Source organism: Arachis ipaensis, chromosome B6 (assembly GCF_059453495.1).
Source record: "Arachis ipaensis isolate K30076 ecotype BB chromosome B6, ASM5945349v1, whole genome shotgun sequence".
Taxonomy (NCBI): Eukaryota; Viridiplantae; Streptophyta; class Magnoliopsida; order Fabales; family Fabaceae; genus Arachis; species Arachis ipaensis.
The window spans coordinates 133,421,731-133,435,600 of record NC_142441.1 but is presented as its reverse complement, the minus strand read 5'-3'; the positions used below and the strand labels follow the sequence as shown (position 1 = coordinate 133,435,600).

At 39.4% G+C, this 13,870-nt stretch overlaps 2 non-coding genes across 2 annotated transcripts; one reads left to right on the top strand and one right to left on the bottom strand.

Moving 5' to 3' along the window:
- Positions 1-230: 230 nt before the first annotated feature.
- LOC148562805 (small nucleolar RNA R71) lies at positions 231-334 on the bottom strand. Its single transcript, XR_015886585.1, has one exon. It is a non-coding gene; the product is annotated as a small nucleolar RNA R71 (small nucleolar RNA).
- An 8,721-nt stretch (positions 335-9,055) lies between these two features.
- Positions 9,056-9,163, top strand: LOC148562804 (small nucleolar RNA R71). Its single transcript, XR_015887069.1, has one exon. It is a non-coding gene; the product is annotated as a small nucleolar RNA R71 (small nucleolar RNA).
- The last annotated feature ends 4,707 nt before the right edge of the window (positions 9,164-13,870 follow it).

Here is a 13,870-nt window from a genome sequence, read left to right as displayed (position 1 = left end):
GAGGTGTTCAAGAAGACCCCAATCAAAATCTAACCACCTTCCTGAGGATATGTGACACAGTGAAGTCTAATGGTGTTCATCCTGATACCTATAGACTGCTCTTGTTTCCATTCTCACTTAGGGACAAAGCAGCCAAGTGCCTGGAATCTTTCCCAAGGGAAAGCTTGACAACTTGGGAAGACGTGGTGAACAAATTCTTAGCAAGATTTTACCCTCCTCAATGAATCAATAGGCTGAGAGCTGAGGTCCAAACTTTCAGGCAACAAGATGGTGAGACTCTATATGAAGCATGGGAGAGGTTCAAGGACTTAACAAGGAGGTGTCCACCTGACATGTTCAACGAATGGGTGCAGCTGTACATTTTCTATGAAGGGCTCTCTTATGAGTCAAAGAAGGCCATAGACCATTCATCCGGAGGATCTTTGAACAAGAAGAAGACTATTGAAGAAGTCATAGATGTTATTGAAACAGTAGCAAGGAATGACTACTTCTATGCTTCCGAAAGAGGGAACACAAGAGGAGTAATGGAGCTAAATAATGTAGATGCTCTGTTGGCCCAAAACAAGCTCATTATCCAGTAGCTGGCTGACCTCACCAAGAAGATGGAGAGGAACCAAGTAGCAGCAATCTCCACTTCATCAACAACCCAAGAAGGAGTGAATGAAGAAGCAGAGGGTAGTCAAGAGCAAGCCAACTACATTGGGAATTCACCAAGGAAAAACTATGATCCATACTCCAAGACCTACAACCCTGGATGGAGAAACCACCCAAACTTTGGGTGAGGAAGTGAGCAAGATCAAAACCAAGACCAGAGACGTTACAACTCCAACAACAATGCAGCTCACCAGCAATTCACACAGAGGACATCTCAACACCCCCACAACAACACTTCTCCGCATGCTTATCAAAACCAAAACAACACATCTGCTCCGAATCACTCATCACTTGATGACAAGCTCTCTAAGATTGAAGCCTTACTTGAAGGAATATGCCAAGAGATTCAAGAAAATAAGGTGCTCAAAGAAGAGGTGCGAGCCAATATTAAGAACCAGGGAGAGACCATTAGGAAGTTAGAATTCCAGGTGGGATATTTAGCTGAGAAGATTCCCAAACCTACTGATAGCTTCCCAAGTGACACGGAGAAAAACCCCAAAGGAGAAGCAAAGAAAGTAAGATGGGAAGATTACAAAATGGTCACTACGAGTGATCAAGAGACTGAAGACAAGCAAGGTAAACTTTGCAAACAACCTGAAGACAACTCAACAAAGGAGGAGGATAGAGATCACCAAGAACCAGAAATCTCACAACAAGAGCTGCTGAAGCTCTATGCTCCCTTCCCTCAACTGCTCAATGGTGCTATGGGAAAGAGAATATACTCAAGGTTCCTAGACTTGTTTGCATCTCTGCATGTAAACATACCATTCATCAAGGCTATTCAACAAATGCCTGCATTCATCAAGTATATGAAGGAACTTCTTCCCAGGAAAAGCTCACTCAAAGGAGGCCAGACTATAGTGATGAACATGGAATGTAGTGCCCTTATTCAACCTGAGTTGCCTACAAAAAGAAGAGACCCAGGGAGTTTTCACATCCCTTGTGCCATAGGTGAAAATATGTTCGATAGAGCACTATGTGATTTGGGGGCCAGCATCAACTTACTGCCCTTATCCCTGGTGAAGAGGCTGCAGATCAATGAGATAATGCCCACAGATGTAATCATCAGACTGGCTGACAAAACTCAAAAGCAAGCAATAGGAGTGGTGAAAAATGTGTTGCTAAAGGTTGGAAAATACTTTCTCCCAACAGACTTTGTCATCCTGGACATGGAAGAGAGTCACACTCACCCAATCATATTGGGAAGACCATTCCTAGCTACGGCCAGAGCACTTATCGATGTAGAGAAAGGGGAACTAATATTGAGAATCCATGATGAACGACTCAGCTTCAATATTTTCAAACTCTCACAAGAAACAGATCAAGAGGACAAGGAACTCAGCACAAATGATAATGAGACACTGAAGGAGGAAACAAGCACTGAAGCACAGCCAATTCATTCTGAGACCCCCTAATAGATAAACAAGGAAAACAACAATTGCCAAAGCTCAAGGAAAAGTTGGAGGAACCTAAACCTCTAGAGGCAGGTGAAGACAGCATCACAACTCTTTTAGAAAAAGAGGTCACCAAGGGGAAGGCAACTTCAAAAGAAACAAAGAAGAAGGTACCAAGGAGGTGGAGGAACAAGAAAATCTCTACGGAAGACTTCTCTCCAGGGGATAGAGTTGTCTCAGCTTACTTTCCAGATATTCCCCCTAATCTCCCTACTGTACCATCTCAGTTACCCAAGGTCTTCACTATCAACAGAGTTCTTTCCCTGGAACATGTGGAGATCATTGATCCAACCAATGGATATAAATCCATAGCAAGAGGGGAGGACTTTAAGCACTACCAACCACCCTGATGAAGGAAAAACGTCAAGCTAGTGATGCTAAAGAAGCGCTTCATGGGAGGCAACCCATGTTTTATATGCTTTCAGAAGATAGTGAATAAGTCAATATTTATGAATTTCAATCCAAACTTGACAAACAATTGGTGAAAACCTTCTTGTGCAGAATATAGTAAGGAACAAGTTTGGTGTTCAAAGCAAACCAAGATGCATGCTAGTCTTGGGAGCTTTGAACACAACACCTCCATCACAGTGCTCCAAACTAAGTTTGGTGTCACCCCATGGTGCCACCAAAATGCATATAAGGACCCACCAATAGTTAGTTAGTTAGTTGGAATTCATAAATAAACAATCAAATCTTTTCTTCCCTTTTATTAATATTAGTCGTAAAGTTCATATGGTCATTTTAATATCTTTTCTTACTTTTCTTAGTTTGTCTTTATAGGAAAAGAAAAGGAGCATTAAAAGGGATAGATTGGACAACCAAACAAAGAAGGTTCGGACACCACAAAAGGAGGGGCTACACACTTGTTCTAAAAAGGGAATACATTGGAAAATGTTGCCATGCAACATTGAACAAAAATGTGACCCCTAGAAGACCGAGCAATCCCCATCATAAAGTGATGATCCTTGTCTTCTAGCCATGCATAACCCCAACCGTCCATCAAGTGACCACTTCATCAATCTACACCCTCCATTCTCTCAATCGGGGGCGTTCGTAGTGACTGAGGGGGTCGAAGACCAAGAAGTGAGTTATTTATCAGCCAAGCATTCTATTCTTCTTACGGCTAGATCCAATCTCCTGGTCCCTGCGGAAAGTAAAAAGAATTTAAAGTTCATCTTCTCTATATAAACGACCCTTGTCCGTACCACCCTTCATTGTCATCACACACCCTTCACCACTCTTCATTTCGGTACAAGACACCCTCTATCTGATTATAAACATTCCTCCCCTCACTCTCTTCATTGCCATAAAACCCTAAACAACCAAAAGTCTCCACAACCTTACCACCTTCACATATTAACCATCATTCATGGCATCTTCAAGTTCTAAGAGAAGGAAGGGAAAGGAACCCATGGAAGAACACCCATATGATGAGAAGAGATTTAGAAGCTTGCATCATGCATTGCAATACGGGTGGATGGTTGATAAGGAAATCATTTATGAGCTGAGATTTCAAGTTAAAAAGATTGAATGCCCTGAAATCACAGAGAAAATAGAAAGGAGAAGATGGGAGCTCCTAACTAACCCGGTCATTAAGGTGAATGCAAACCTCATAAGAGAATTTTATGCAAATGCGGTTCGATATGATAAGAAGGATGAGTCGTACACAAGCTTTGTGAGAGGAAAGATGGTGGATTTTGGTCCCATGAGTGTCATGAGGGCATTGAAGCTACGTTCTATACAATTTGAAGAAGAAAGCTATCACTCAAGATTGGACAACCCCAATTATGACCAGATTCTGCAAGATATTTGTGTACCAGGAGCTGACTAGGAAAGGGGTGCAGGAAATAAACCAAAGTTCATTAAGAGAATAGATCTCACTCCTGAAGCCAAGGGGTGGTTTGAGCTAGTGAGAAGATCTATTCTCCCAGCTGCAAAGAACTCGGAGGTGAATGTCAAGAGAGCCACAATGGAGCACTGTATACTGAAAGGGGGGGAAAATCAAGGTCCATGAACTCATAGCTGAAGGTATTAGAAAGATGTCAGAGAAAAGCGACTCAAGAGGAACGTTAGGTTACCCCAGCACTATTTACCGAATATGCAAGAAAGTTGGGGTGGTTTTTGAAGATGAGAACCCCATGTGGATAAAGGAAGGCATCCCAATAACTGTACGAAGGATGAATGCTACATCATCCCCTTTGCCTCAGTGGAAGCAAAGGAAGAGGACAGCCCCTCAAGTAGTGGAAGGACAAGTCTTAGAGAGTCAAGCACAACAGACCTTGGACATGCACCAATTGTAGGAAGCCATTGATGGCTTGTCTAGACAGTATTTGGAAAGCCAAGGAGCACAGAAAGAGCTTCAACTACAGATGATGGGGCAGCAAGAGGAAGCACTCTCAAGATGGATGACTCAGCAAGGTGATTGGCAAAGGCAAATGATGGAACAGCAACTATGTCAAGGACAACAATGGGGAGAAACATTTAACAGGATGGAACAAAGGCAAAACGAGCAACAAGAATCCACCCAGAGGCTAATCAACATCCAAGCACATCAAGGGGCACACATACATGAGATGCATCGAAGACAAATAGAACAGGCAGAACTATTGGACGAGCAAAGGGCATTCGCAGAAGGAGTTTACATGAGCGAAACAGGACATCACATAAACACTCAAGCCAAGCTCGGCTACTTAGTGGGACAGTTGCCAATATTGTATCCAGGAATAGCCAAGTATGACGAAATGAAGGATGAATTAGCACGAAAGGAAAGACAAAGGGTGGAAGAAAGTCATGAGTCAGTGAGGAAGGCACTTGAGGATTGGAAGCAAGCAAGATTGGCACGGATGCGAGGAAATACAAGAGGAAACAAGGAGGACAAGCAAGGAAAAGAGCATGGACATCCACAACAGTAAAAGGTGGTGGAGTTCCTTCTTTGTTCCATCTTTCTCTATGTTTTAAATAAGGAAGATCTTGTATGAAATAGAACTTGCCTCCATGTTATGTTGAACCCTTTTTAAATTCTGTCTTTTAAGTTCTGAATAGGTCTATGTGCACTAGTCTTCATGTCACTGCATCCTTACTTTACTTACTTGTATACTTGTCCCTCTTAATCAAATGAAGAGAGAATGTTTATGTTTCAAAAGACCAGAGTAGAGTTCATATTATGGAGTACATTCATGAGTTTGTGGTATGATCATAAGTTAGCTAAGTTGGTTCAACCATAAGGTGGGATGACAACTATCTGGCCTGAATACTCTTCTTTGAACACACCTCATGAGACTAAGTATATAAGAAGATCCTAATAAAAAAAAAGGGAAAAGAACAATAAAGGTTGAAAAGTAAAAGAAAAAGAGTAAGCAATAAGGCTAGGCACCAATGATTTTAATCCTGAGGCATGTGTCTGTGGTGCTCCTGTATGAGGGATCTACTTGGATGAATAAGCTCTTAGGGGTGCCTTATCACTTGGTAACTTGGGTTAACTAACTCGGGATTATCAGCTGAAAGTCCACTATCAAGAGTAACCCTCACTACAGAGTATTTAGTAACCCAAAGAGGTGCTGGACACCAAGGTCTCAAGAAAAGAAAATAAATAAACTATATGCCTGTGGTGTGTATGTATGGGGGAGAGACTTGAGGGAGTAAGTCCTTAGGGGTGCTTCAACACCTAGCACCTTGAACCAACTGGTTCGGGAGGGTTGGCTGAAAGCTTATCTTAAAAAGTTGCCCCCTTACAGAGCACTTAGCCTAATAACACAAATAACCCTTGAAATAACAATAAAAGGATCAATGAATAAAAGTCTCATGGGATATAAACAAAGTAAGTGTTTAGGGACATGATAAAAGTCTGAAAGCCAGTAATGGAATGAACCTAAGTTGCTATGCATGAAACCACCATAAAATCAGTAACATGACTTCCACAAGAATGACTCATTCCTCTGGATATTCCATTCATCATTCTCTTGTTCCAGTACTTGCTTAGGGACAAGCAAGCTTTAAGTTTGGTGTTGTGATGGCAGGGCATCTTGGCCAGTTTCACTGACCTTTTCTTTACTGTTTTTAGGGTAGTTTCATGCATTTCTTTAGAAAATAAGCTAGTTTTGGGTAGATATTCACCTACACCTTGATTCAAGCATACATTGTGCATTTTACATTATTTCATGAGGATTTTGCATGAATTTAGTGACAAATTGTATGCTGCATTACCCATGACTTGGACTAGAACTTTGATGCACTCTGTTGCTTGATTTCAGGACCAAAGGAAGCAAGGAAAGGGAGGTAACTTGCAAGGTTAATGAGAAAAGTGATTGCCAATAACACTCTCAAAGCCATCATTGCCCACGTTAAGAGTCACGTTAACTAAGTTAACGTGCACTCTAACGTGGAGAAGGGAAGTTGAGCCAACGTTAGTGACACTTAACATTGTCACTAACGTTGGCAAACACTCATGAGTGGCCACGTTAGAGCCCACGTTAACCTAGTTAACGTGGCCTCTAACGTTAAAGGGGGGAAGAGAAGCCAACGTTAGTGACATTCAACATTGTCACTAACGTTGGCTTAAGGATGCAACACACCACGTTAACTCCCACGTTAACTTGGTTAACGTGGGAGCTAACGTAAGAAGTGAGAGTTGTCGACAACGTTAGTGACACTCAACATCGTCACTAACGTTGGAAGCAACCACACAACCCCCCAAGGAGCCACGTTAACTTCCACGTTAACTTAGTTAACGTGGAAGCTAACGATGAGGAATGAATGATGAGCCAACATTAGTGACATTCAACATTGTCACTAACGTTGGGATGGCTAAGAATGGCCACGTTAGAAGCCACGTTAACCTAGTTAACGTGGACTCTAACGTGAGATCTAGGGGCACATTGGAACGTTAGTGACAATGTTGAGTGTCACTAACGTTCTCGAACTTTGGCAAGGCCACGTTAGAAGCCACGTTAACCTAGTTAACGTGGGCTTTAACGTGAAGCAAAAAGGGGCACATTGGAACATTAGTGACAATGTTGAGTGTCACTAACGTTCTCGAAGGTTGGCAAGGCCACGTTAGAAGCCACGTTAACCTAGTTAACGTGGACTCTAACGTGAGGCAAAGGGGTACATTGGAACGTTAGTGAAAATGTTAAGTGTCACTAACGTTCTCGAACTTATATTTTCACTAAATGTTAACACCCCTAACGCCCTGAGCTAAAGTCTCTGCCCACTTAGCACTTTCTCTCTGCGAGTAAAGCCAAGCCCAAATGAAGAAAAGAACTGCTTCAAACTCAAGATCCAAAGGCCCAAGACTTGAAGAGCCAACTAGAAGCTGAGAGAAATAGTATATATAGGAGTAGCTTTGAATTGTTAAGGAGTTCTGGAAGCTGGAAAAAGAGAACTACTCTCTGTATTTTACCTTCTCTGCATTTTCTAGTTTTATGATGTATTCTCCATCTTTGTTTTTATTTTCAAGAGCTATGAACAACTAAACCCCTTTCATTGGGTTAGGGAGCTCTGTTGTAATTTGATGGATCAATACTAATTTTCATTATTCTTCTTCTATCTTTTCTCTTGATTTTACTTGAAAGCTTTCGATCTTCATCCAATTGAGTAGTTATCTTGGAAGAGAAGCTATTCAAACTTGGATCTCTTTTGAACCTTGAAAGAGGAATAAAGAGATCATGCTAGAAATGCTTTCTCATGCTGGACCAAATTGGATTTGGATGGGTATGTGACTATAACCCTCTCAATACTTGATTTGGGAAATGCATGTGGTATAATCAGTGACCATACTTCATCTCTTCTCATGAGCAATTGACCAAGGAATTGGCTATTGATCAAGATTTGAGAGATTGAATTGCAAGAAATTGTAATTCAATCACTTAAGATTGCCAAGGAGATCAATGAGTGCATTGATTGAGGAAGAGATGAAAATGAACTTGATCCGGAGAATTGCAACATCTCCTAAGCCCAATGAACTCCCCATCTCTGATCTTACCCATTCTCTTTAATTTCTGCCATTTACTTTTATGAGCAAATCCCCCATTCCCATTTACAATTCTGCAATTTATTTTCAGTCATTTACTTCCAGTCCTTTAATTCTAGCATTTACTTTTCTGTTATTTACATTCCCGCCATTTTATTTTCTGCAACTCTCAACCCAAATTCTGGATTCGCTCAACTAGAACATTATTCTAATTAAAGTTGCTTGATCAATCAATCCCTGTGGGATTCGACCTCACTCTATTGTGAGTTTTTACTTGACGACAAATTCGGTACACTTGCCGAAGGGAGATTTGTTGTGAGACAAGTTTTCCGTGCATCAAGGACCTTGTTTCAGTCATAAAACTTTGAGTGGTTTTAATTAAATCAGAGACTACAGTTGCTAAGTCAGAATGGCTCTGCTTAGAATCCTCTGTCTGTTGCTGAGAAGATGATGGAAAAGGTTTGCCATTGCTAAACCTATTTCTTTCACCATTATTGATGTTGAAGCCTTGTTGAGGCCTCTGTTGATCCTTCCATGAGAGGTTTGGATGATTTCTCCATGAAGGATTATAGGTATTTTCATAGGATTCTCCCATGTAATTCACCTCTTCCATTGCTGGGTTCTCAGGATCATAAGCTTCTTCTTCAGTTGAAGCTTCTTTGGTACTGACTGTTGCTGCTTGCATTACAGACAGACTCTGAGAAATCATATTGACTTGCTGAGTCAATATTTTGTTCTGAGCAAATATGGCATTCAGAGTATCAATTTCAAGAACTCCTTTCTTCTGATTTGTCCCATTATTCACAGGATTCCTTTCAGAAGTGTACATGAATTAGTTATTTGCAACCATTTCAATGAGTTCCTGAGCTTCTGCAGGCATCTTTTTCAGATGAAGAGATCCTCCAGCAGAGCTGTCCAATGACATCTTGGACAGTTCAGACAGACCATCATAAAAGATACCTATGATGCTCCATTCTGAAAGCATGTCAGAAGGACACCTTCTGATCAATTGCTTGTATCTTTCCCAAGCTTCATAGAGGGATTCACCTTCCTTCTGTCTGAAGGTTTATACTTCCACTCTAAGCTTGCTCAATTTTTGAGGTGGAAAGAACTTTGCCAAGAACGCATTGACTAGCTTTTCCCAAGAGTTCAAGCTTTCTTTAGGTTGTGAATCCAACTATGTTCTAGCTCTGTCTCTTACAACAAAGGGAAAGAGCATAAGCTTGTAGACCTCGGGATCAACCCCATTGGTCTTGACAGTGTCACAGATTTGCAAGAATTCAGCTAAGAACTGATGAGGATCTTCCAATGGAAGTCCATAAAACTTGCAATTCTGTTGCATCAGAGAAACTAATTGAGGCTTGAGCTCAAAGTTATTTGCTCCAATGGTAGGGATAGAGATGCTTCTCCCATAGAAGTCGGGAGTAGGTGCAGTAAAGTCACCAAGCACCTTCCTTGCATTGTTGGCATTGTTGTTGTTTTCGGCTGCCATGGCTTCTTCTTGTTTGAAAAGCTCTGTTAGGTCCTCTACAGAGAGTTGTACTTTAGCTTCTCTCAGCTTTCTCTACAAGGTCTTTTCAGGTTCAGGATCAGCTTCAACAAGAATGCCCTTGTCCTTGCTCCTGCTCATATGAAAAGAGAGGAGAGGAAAATATGGAATCCTCTATGTCACAGTATAGAGATTCCTTGAGTTGTCAGAGGAAAATAAAAATAGAAAGATGAGGTAGAGAAGAGAGAATTCGAACTTATCAAGAGGAACAGAGTTCAAATTACTAATAATGGAGAAGTGTTAGTCCTTTAAATAGAAGGATTTGAGAAGAGGGGAAGAATTTTTGAAATTAAAGTAAAAAGATTTTGAAATAATTAAAAGAAATTTTGAAAATTTGGTAAATGATTTTCGAAAACTAAGATTGGGAAAGAAATTAAGTGATTTTTGAAAAAGATTTTGGAATTAGAAATTAAAAGATATGATTGAAAATCAAATGAAAAAAAAAGAAAGTTTTAAAATTAAAGTTGATTACTTGACTAACAAGAAATTAGAAGATATGATGCTAGAATTTAAAATTTGATCCTTTCTTAATAGGCAAGTAACAACTTGAAAATTTTGAATTAAATCATTAATTGTAGAAAGGATTTTCGAAAATAATGATAATTAAAAAAATGGAAAGAAATTGATTTTGAAAGGATATGATTGAAAATATATCATTTGAAAAAGATTTGATTTTGAAAAATTATGAAAATTTGGAAAAGATTTGAATTAAAAATAAAATCTTCCCTCTAGTGTCCTCCTGGTGTTAAACGCCCAGAATGGCATCCATTCTGGCGTTTAACGCCCAAAATGCTACCTTTTTGGGCGTTTAACGCCGAGCCAGGTACCCTGGCTGGCGTTTAAATGCCAGTTTTCCTTCTTCACTGGGCGTTTTGAACGCCCAGCTTTTTCTCTGTAATTCCTCTGCTGCATGTTTTGAATCTTCAATTCTCTGTATTATTGGCTTGAAAAGACACAATTAAAAATTTTTTTTTTGAATTTTTAATGGTGAGAAACAATCAAAATACAACTAATCATGGAAAACTAAGATCAAACAAACAATGCATGCAAGACACCAAACTTAGAAATTTTCATATTAGAGACACTAATAGATTGAAGATGCATATGAAAAACAACAAAAGACACAAAACAAGAGAATTTAAAGATCAGAGCAAGAAAATCATCAAGAATAACTTGAAGATCAATGAAGAACATAATGCATGTAATTTTCGAAAATTAGAAGAATAAAGACATGCAATTGACACCAAACTTAAAATTAGACCCTAGACTCAAACAAGAAACATAAAATATTTTTTATTTTAAGATTTTATAAAAAAAAATTTTGTAATTTTTTTTTGAAAATTAAGTGGAAAAAGAGAAAAAGGACTTCAAAATTCTTAATGAGAATTCCAGGAATCATGCAATGTTAGTCTAACACTCCAGTCCAGGAATTAGACATGGCTTACTAGCCAGCCAAGCTTTCAGTGAAAGCTTCGGTCCAAAACACTAGACATGGCCAATGGCCAGCCAAGCTTTAGCAGATCATTACTTTCAATAGCAAGATTGATAGAAATCAACAAACTCTTGTGATGATAAGTTGAAACCTCGGTCCAAACGATTAGACATGGCTTCACAACCAGCCAGACTTCAACAAATCATCATGAAACTCTAGAATTCATTTTTAAAAACTCTGAAGAACAAAATAGAAAATTTTTTTTATTTTGAAAATATTTTTTGAAAATAAAAAAGTAAAAAGCTTAAACATAAAATAAAATTAACTAATCTAAGCAACAAGATGAACCGTCAGTTGTCCAAACTCGAACAATCCCTGGCAACGGTGCCAAAAACTTGGTGCACGAAATTGAGATCATCAATGGCGCCAACAACTTGGTATGCACAATTGTAATCTCAACTCTTTATCACAGCTCCGCACAACTAACCAGCAAGTGCACTGGGTCGTCCAAGTAATAAAGCTTACATGAGTAAGGGTCGATCCCACAGAGATTGTCGGCTTGAAGCAAGCTTTGGTCATCTTGTAAATCTCAGTCAGGCAGATTCAAATGGTTATGGAGAATTGATAATTAAAATATAAATAAAACATAAAATAAGATAGAGATACTTATGTAATTCATTGGTAGGAATTTCAGATAAGCTTATAAAGATGCTTTGTTCCTTCTGACCCTCTGCTTTCCCATTGCCTTCATCCAATCATTCATACTCCTTTCCATGGCAAGCTTTATGTTGGGCATCACTGTTGTCAATGGCTACTTCCCGTCCTCTCAGTGAAAATGGTCCAAATGCGCTGTCACCGCACGGCTAATCAGCTGTTGGTTCTCGATCAGGTTGGAATAGGATCCATTGATCCTTTTGCGTCTGTCACTACGCCCAACACTCGCGAGTTTGAAGCTCGTCACAGTCATCCCTTCCCAGATCCTACTCAGAATACCACAGACAAGGTTTAGACTTTCCGGATCTCAAGAATGACCACTAATGATTCTAGCCTATACCACGAAGGTTCTAATCTTAGATTAAAAACCCAAGAGATACACATTCAAGCTTGATTGCATGTAGAACAGAAGTGGTTGTCAGGCACGCGTTCATAGGTGAGAATGGTGATGAGTGTCACGGATCATCATATTCATCATGTTAAAGAACGAATGGATATCTTAGAACAAAAATAGGCTTGAGTTGAATAGAAAAACAATAGTACTTTGCATTAATTCATGAGGAACAGTAGAGCTCCACACCTTAATCTATGGTGTGTAGAAACTCCACCGTTGAAAATACATAAGTAATGAAGGTCCAGGCATGGCCGAATGGCCAGCCCCCATAAAGGTCTAAGATAGCATAAGACTAATCAAAGATGAAAATACAATAACAAAAGGTCCTATTTATAGAGAACTAGTAGCCTAGGGTTATAGAAATAAGTAATTAATGCAGAAATCTTCTTCCGGGCCCACTTGGTGTGTGCTTGGGCTGAGCATTGGAGCTTTCATGTGTAGAGACTTTTCTTGGAGTTAAACGCCAGCTTTTGTACCAGTTTGGGCGTTTAACTCCAGCTTTTATGCCAGTTCTGGCGTTTTGACGCCAGAATTTCTATGCTGACTTGGAACGCCGGTTTGGGCCATCAAATCTCAGGCAAAGTATGAACAATTATATATTACTGGAAAGCTCAGGATGTCTACTTTCCAACGCAATTGAGAGTGTGCTAATTGGGCTTCTGTAACTCCAGAAAATCCACTTCAAGTGCAGGGAGGTCAGAATCCAACAGCATCTGCAGTCCTTTTTCAACCTCTGAATCAGATTTTTGCTCAGGTCCCTCAATTTCAGCTAGAGAATACCTGAAATCATAGAAAAATATACAAACTCATAGTAAAGTCCAGAAATGTGATTTTTATTTAAAAACTAATAAAAATATAATAAAAACTAACTAAAATATATTAAAAATATACTAAAAATAATGCCAAAAAGCGTATAAATTATCCGCTCATCACAACACCAAACTTAAATTGTTGCTTGTCCCTAAGCAACTAAAAATCAAATAGGATAAAAAGAAGAGAATATACAATAAATTCCAAAAACATCTATGAAGATCAGTCTTAATTAGATGAGCGGGGCTATTAGCTTTTTGCTTTTGAACAGTTTTGGCATCTCACTTTTTCCTTTGAAGTTCAGAATGATTGGCATCTATAGGAACTCAAAATTCAGATAGTGTTATTGATTCTCCTAGTACAGTATGTTGATTTTTGAACATAGTTACTTTATGAGTCTTGGCCGTGACCCTAAGCATTTTGCTTTCCAGTATTACCACCGGATACATAAATGCCACAGACACATAACTGGGTGAACCTTTTCAGATTGTGACTCAGCTTTGCTAGAGTCCCCAATTAGATGTGTCCAGAGCTCTTAAGCACACTCTTTTTGCTTTGGACCACGACTTTAACCGCTTAGTCTCAAGTTTTCACTTGACACCTTCACGCCACAAGCATATGGTCAGGGACAACTTGGTTTAGCCGCTTAGACCAGGATTTTATTCCTGTGTGCCCTCCTATCCAGTGATGCTCAAAGCCTTGGATCCTTTTTATTTTACCCTTGCCTTTTGGTTTAAAGGGCTATTGGCTTTTTCTGCTTGCTTTTTCTTTTTTCCCTTTTTTTCTGCAAGCTTTTCACTGCTTTTTCTTGCTTCAAGAATCAATTTCATGATTTTTCAGATTATCAATAACATTTCTCCTTTTCCATAATTCTTTCAAGAGTTAACAATTTTAA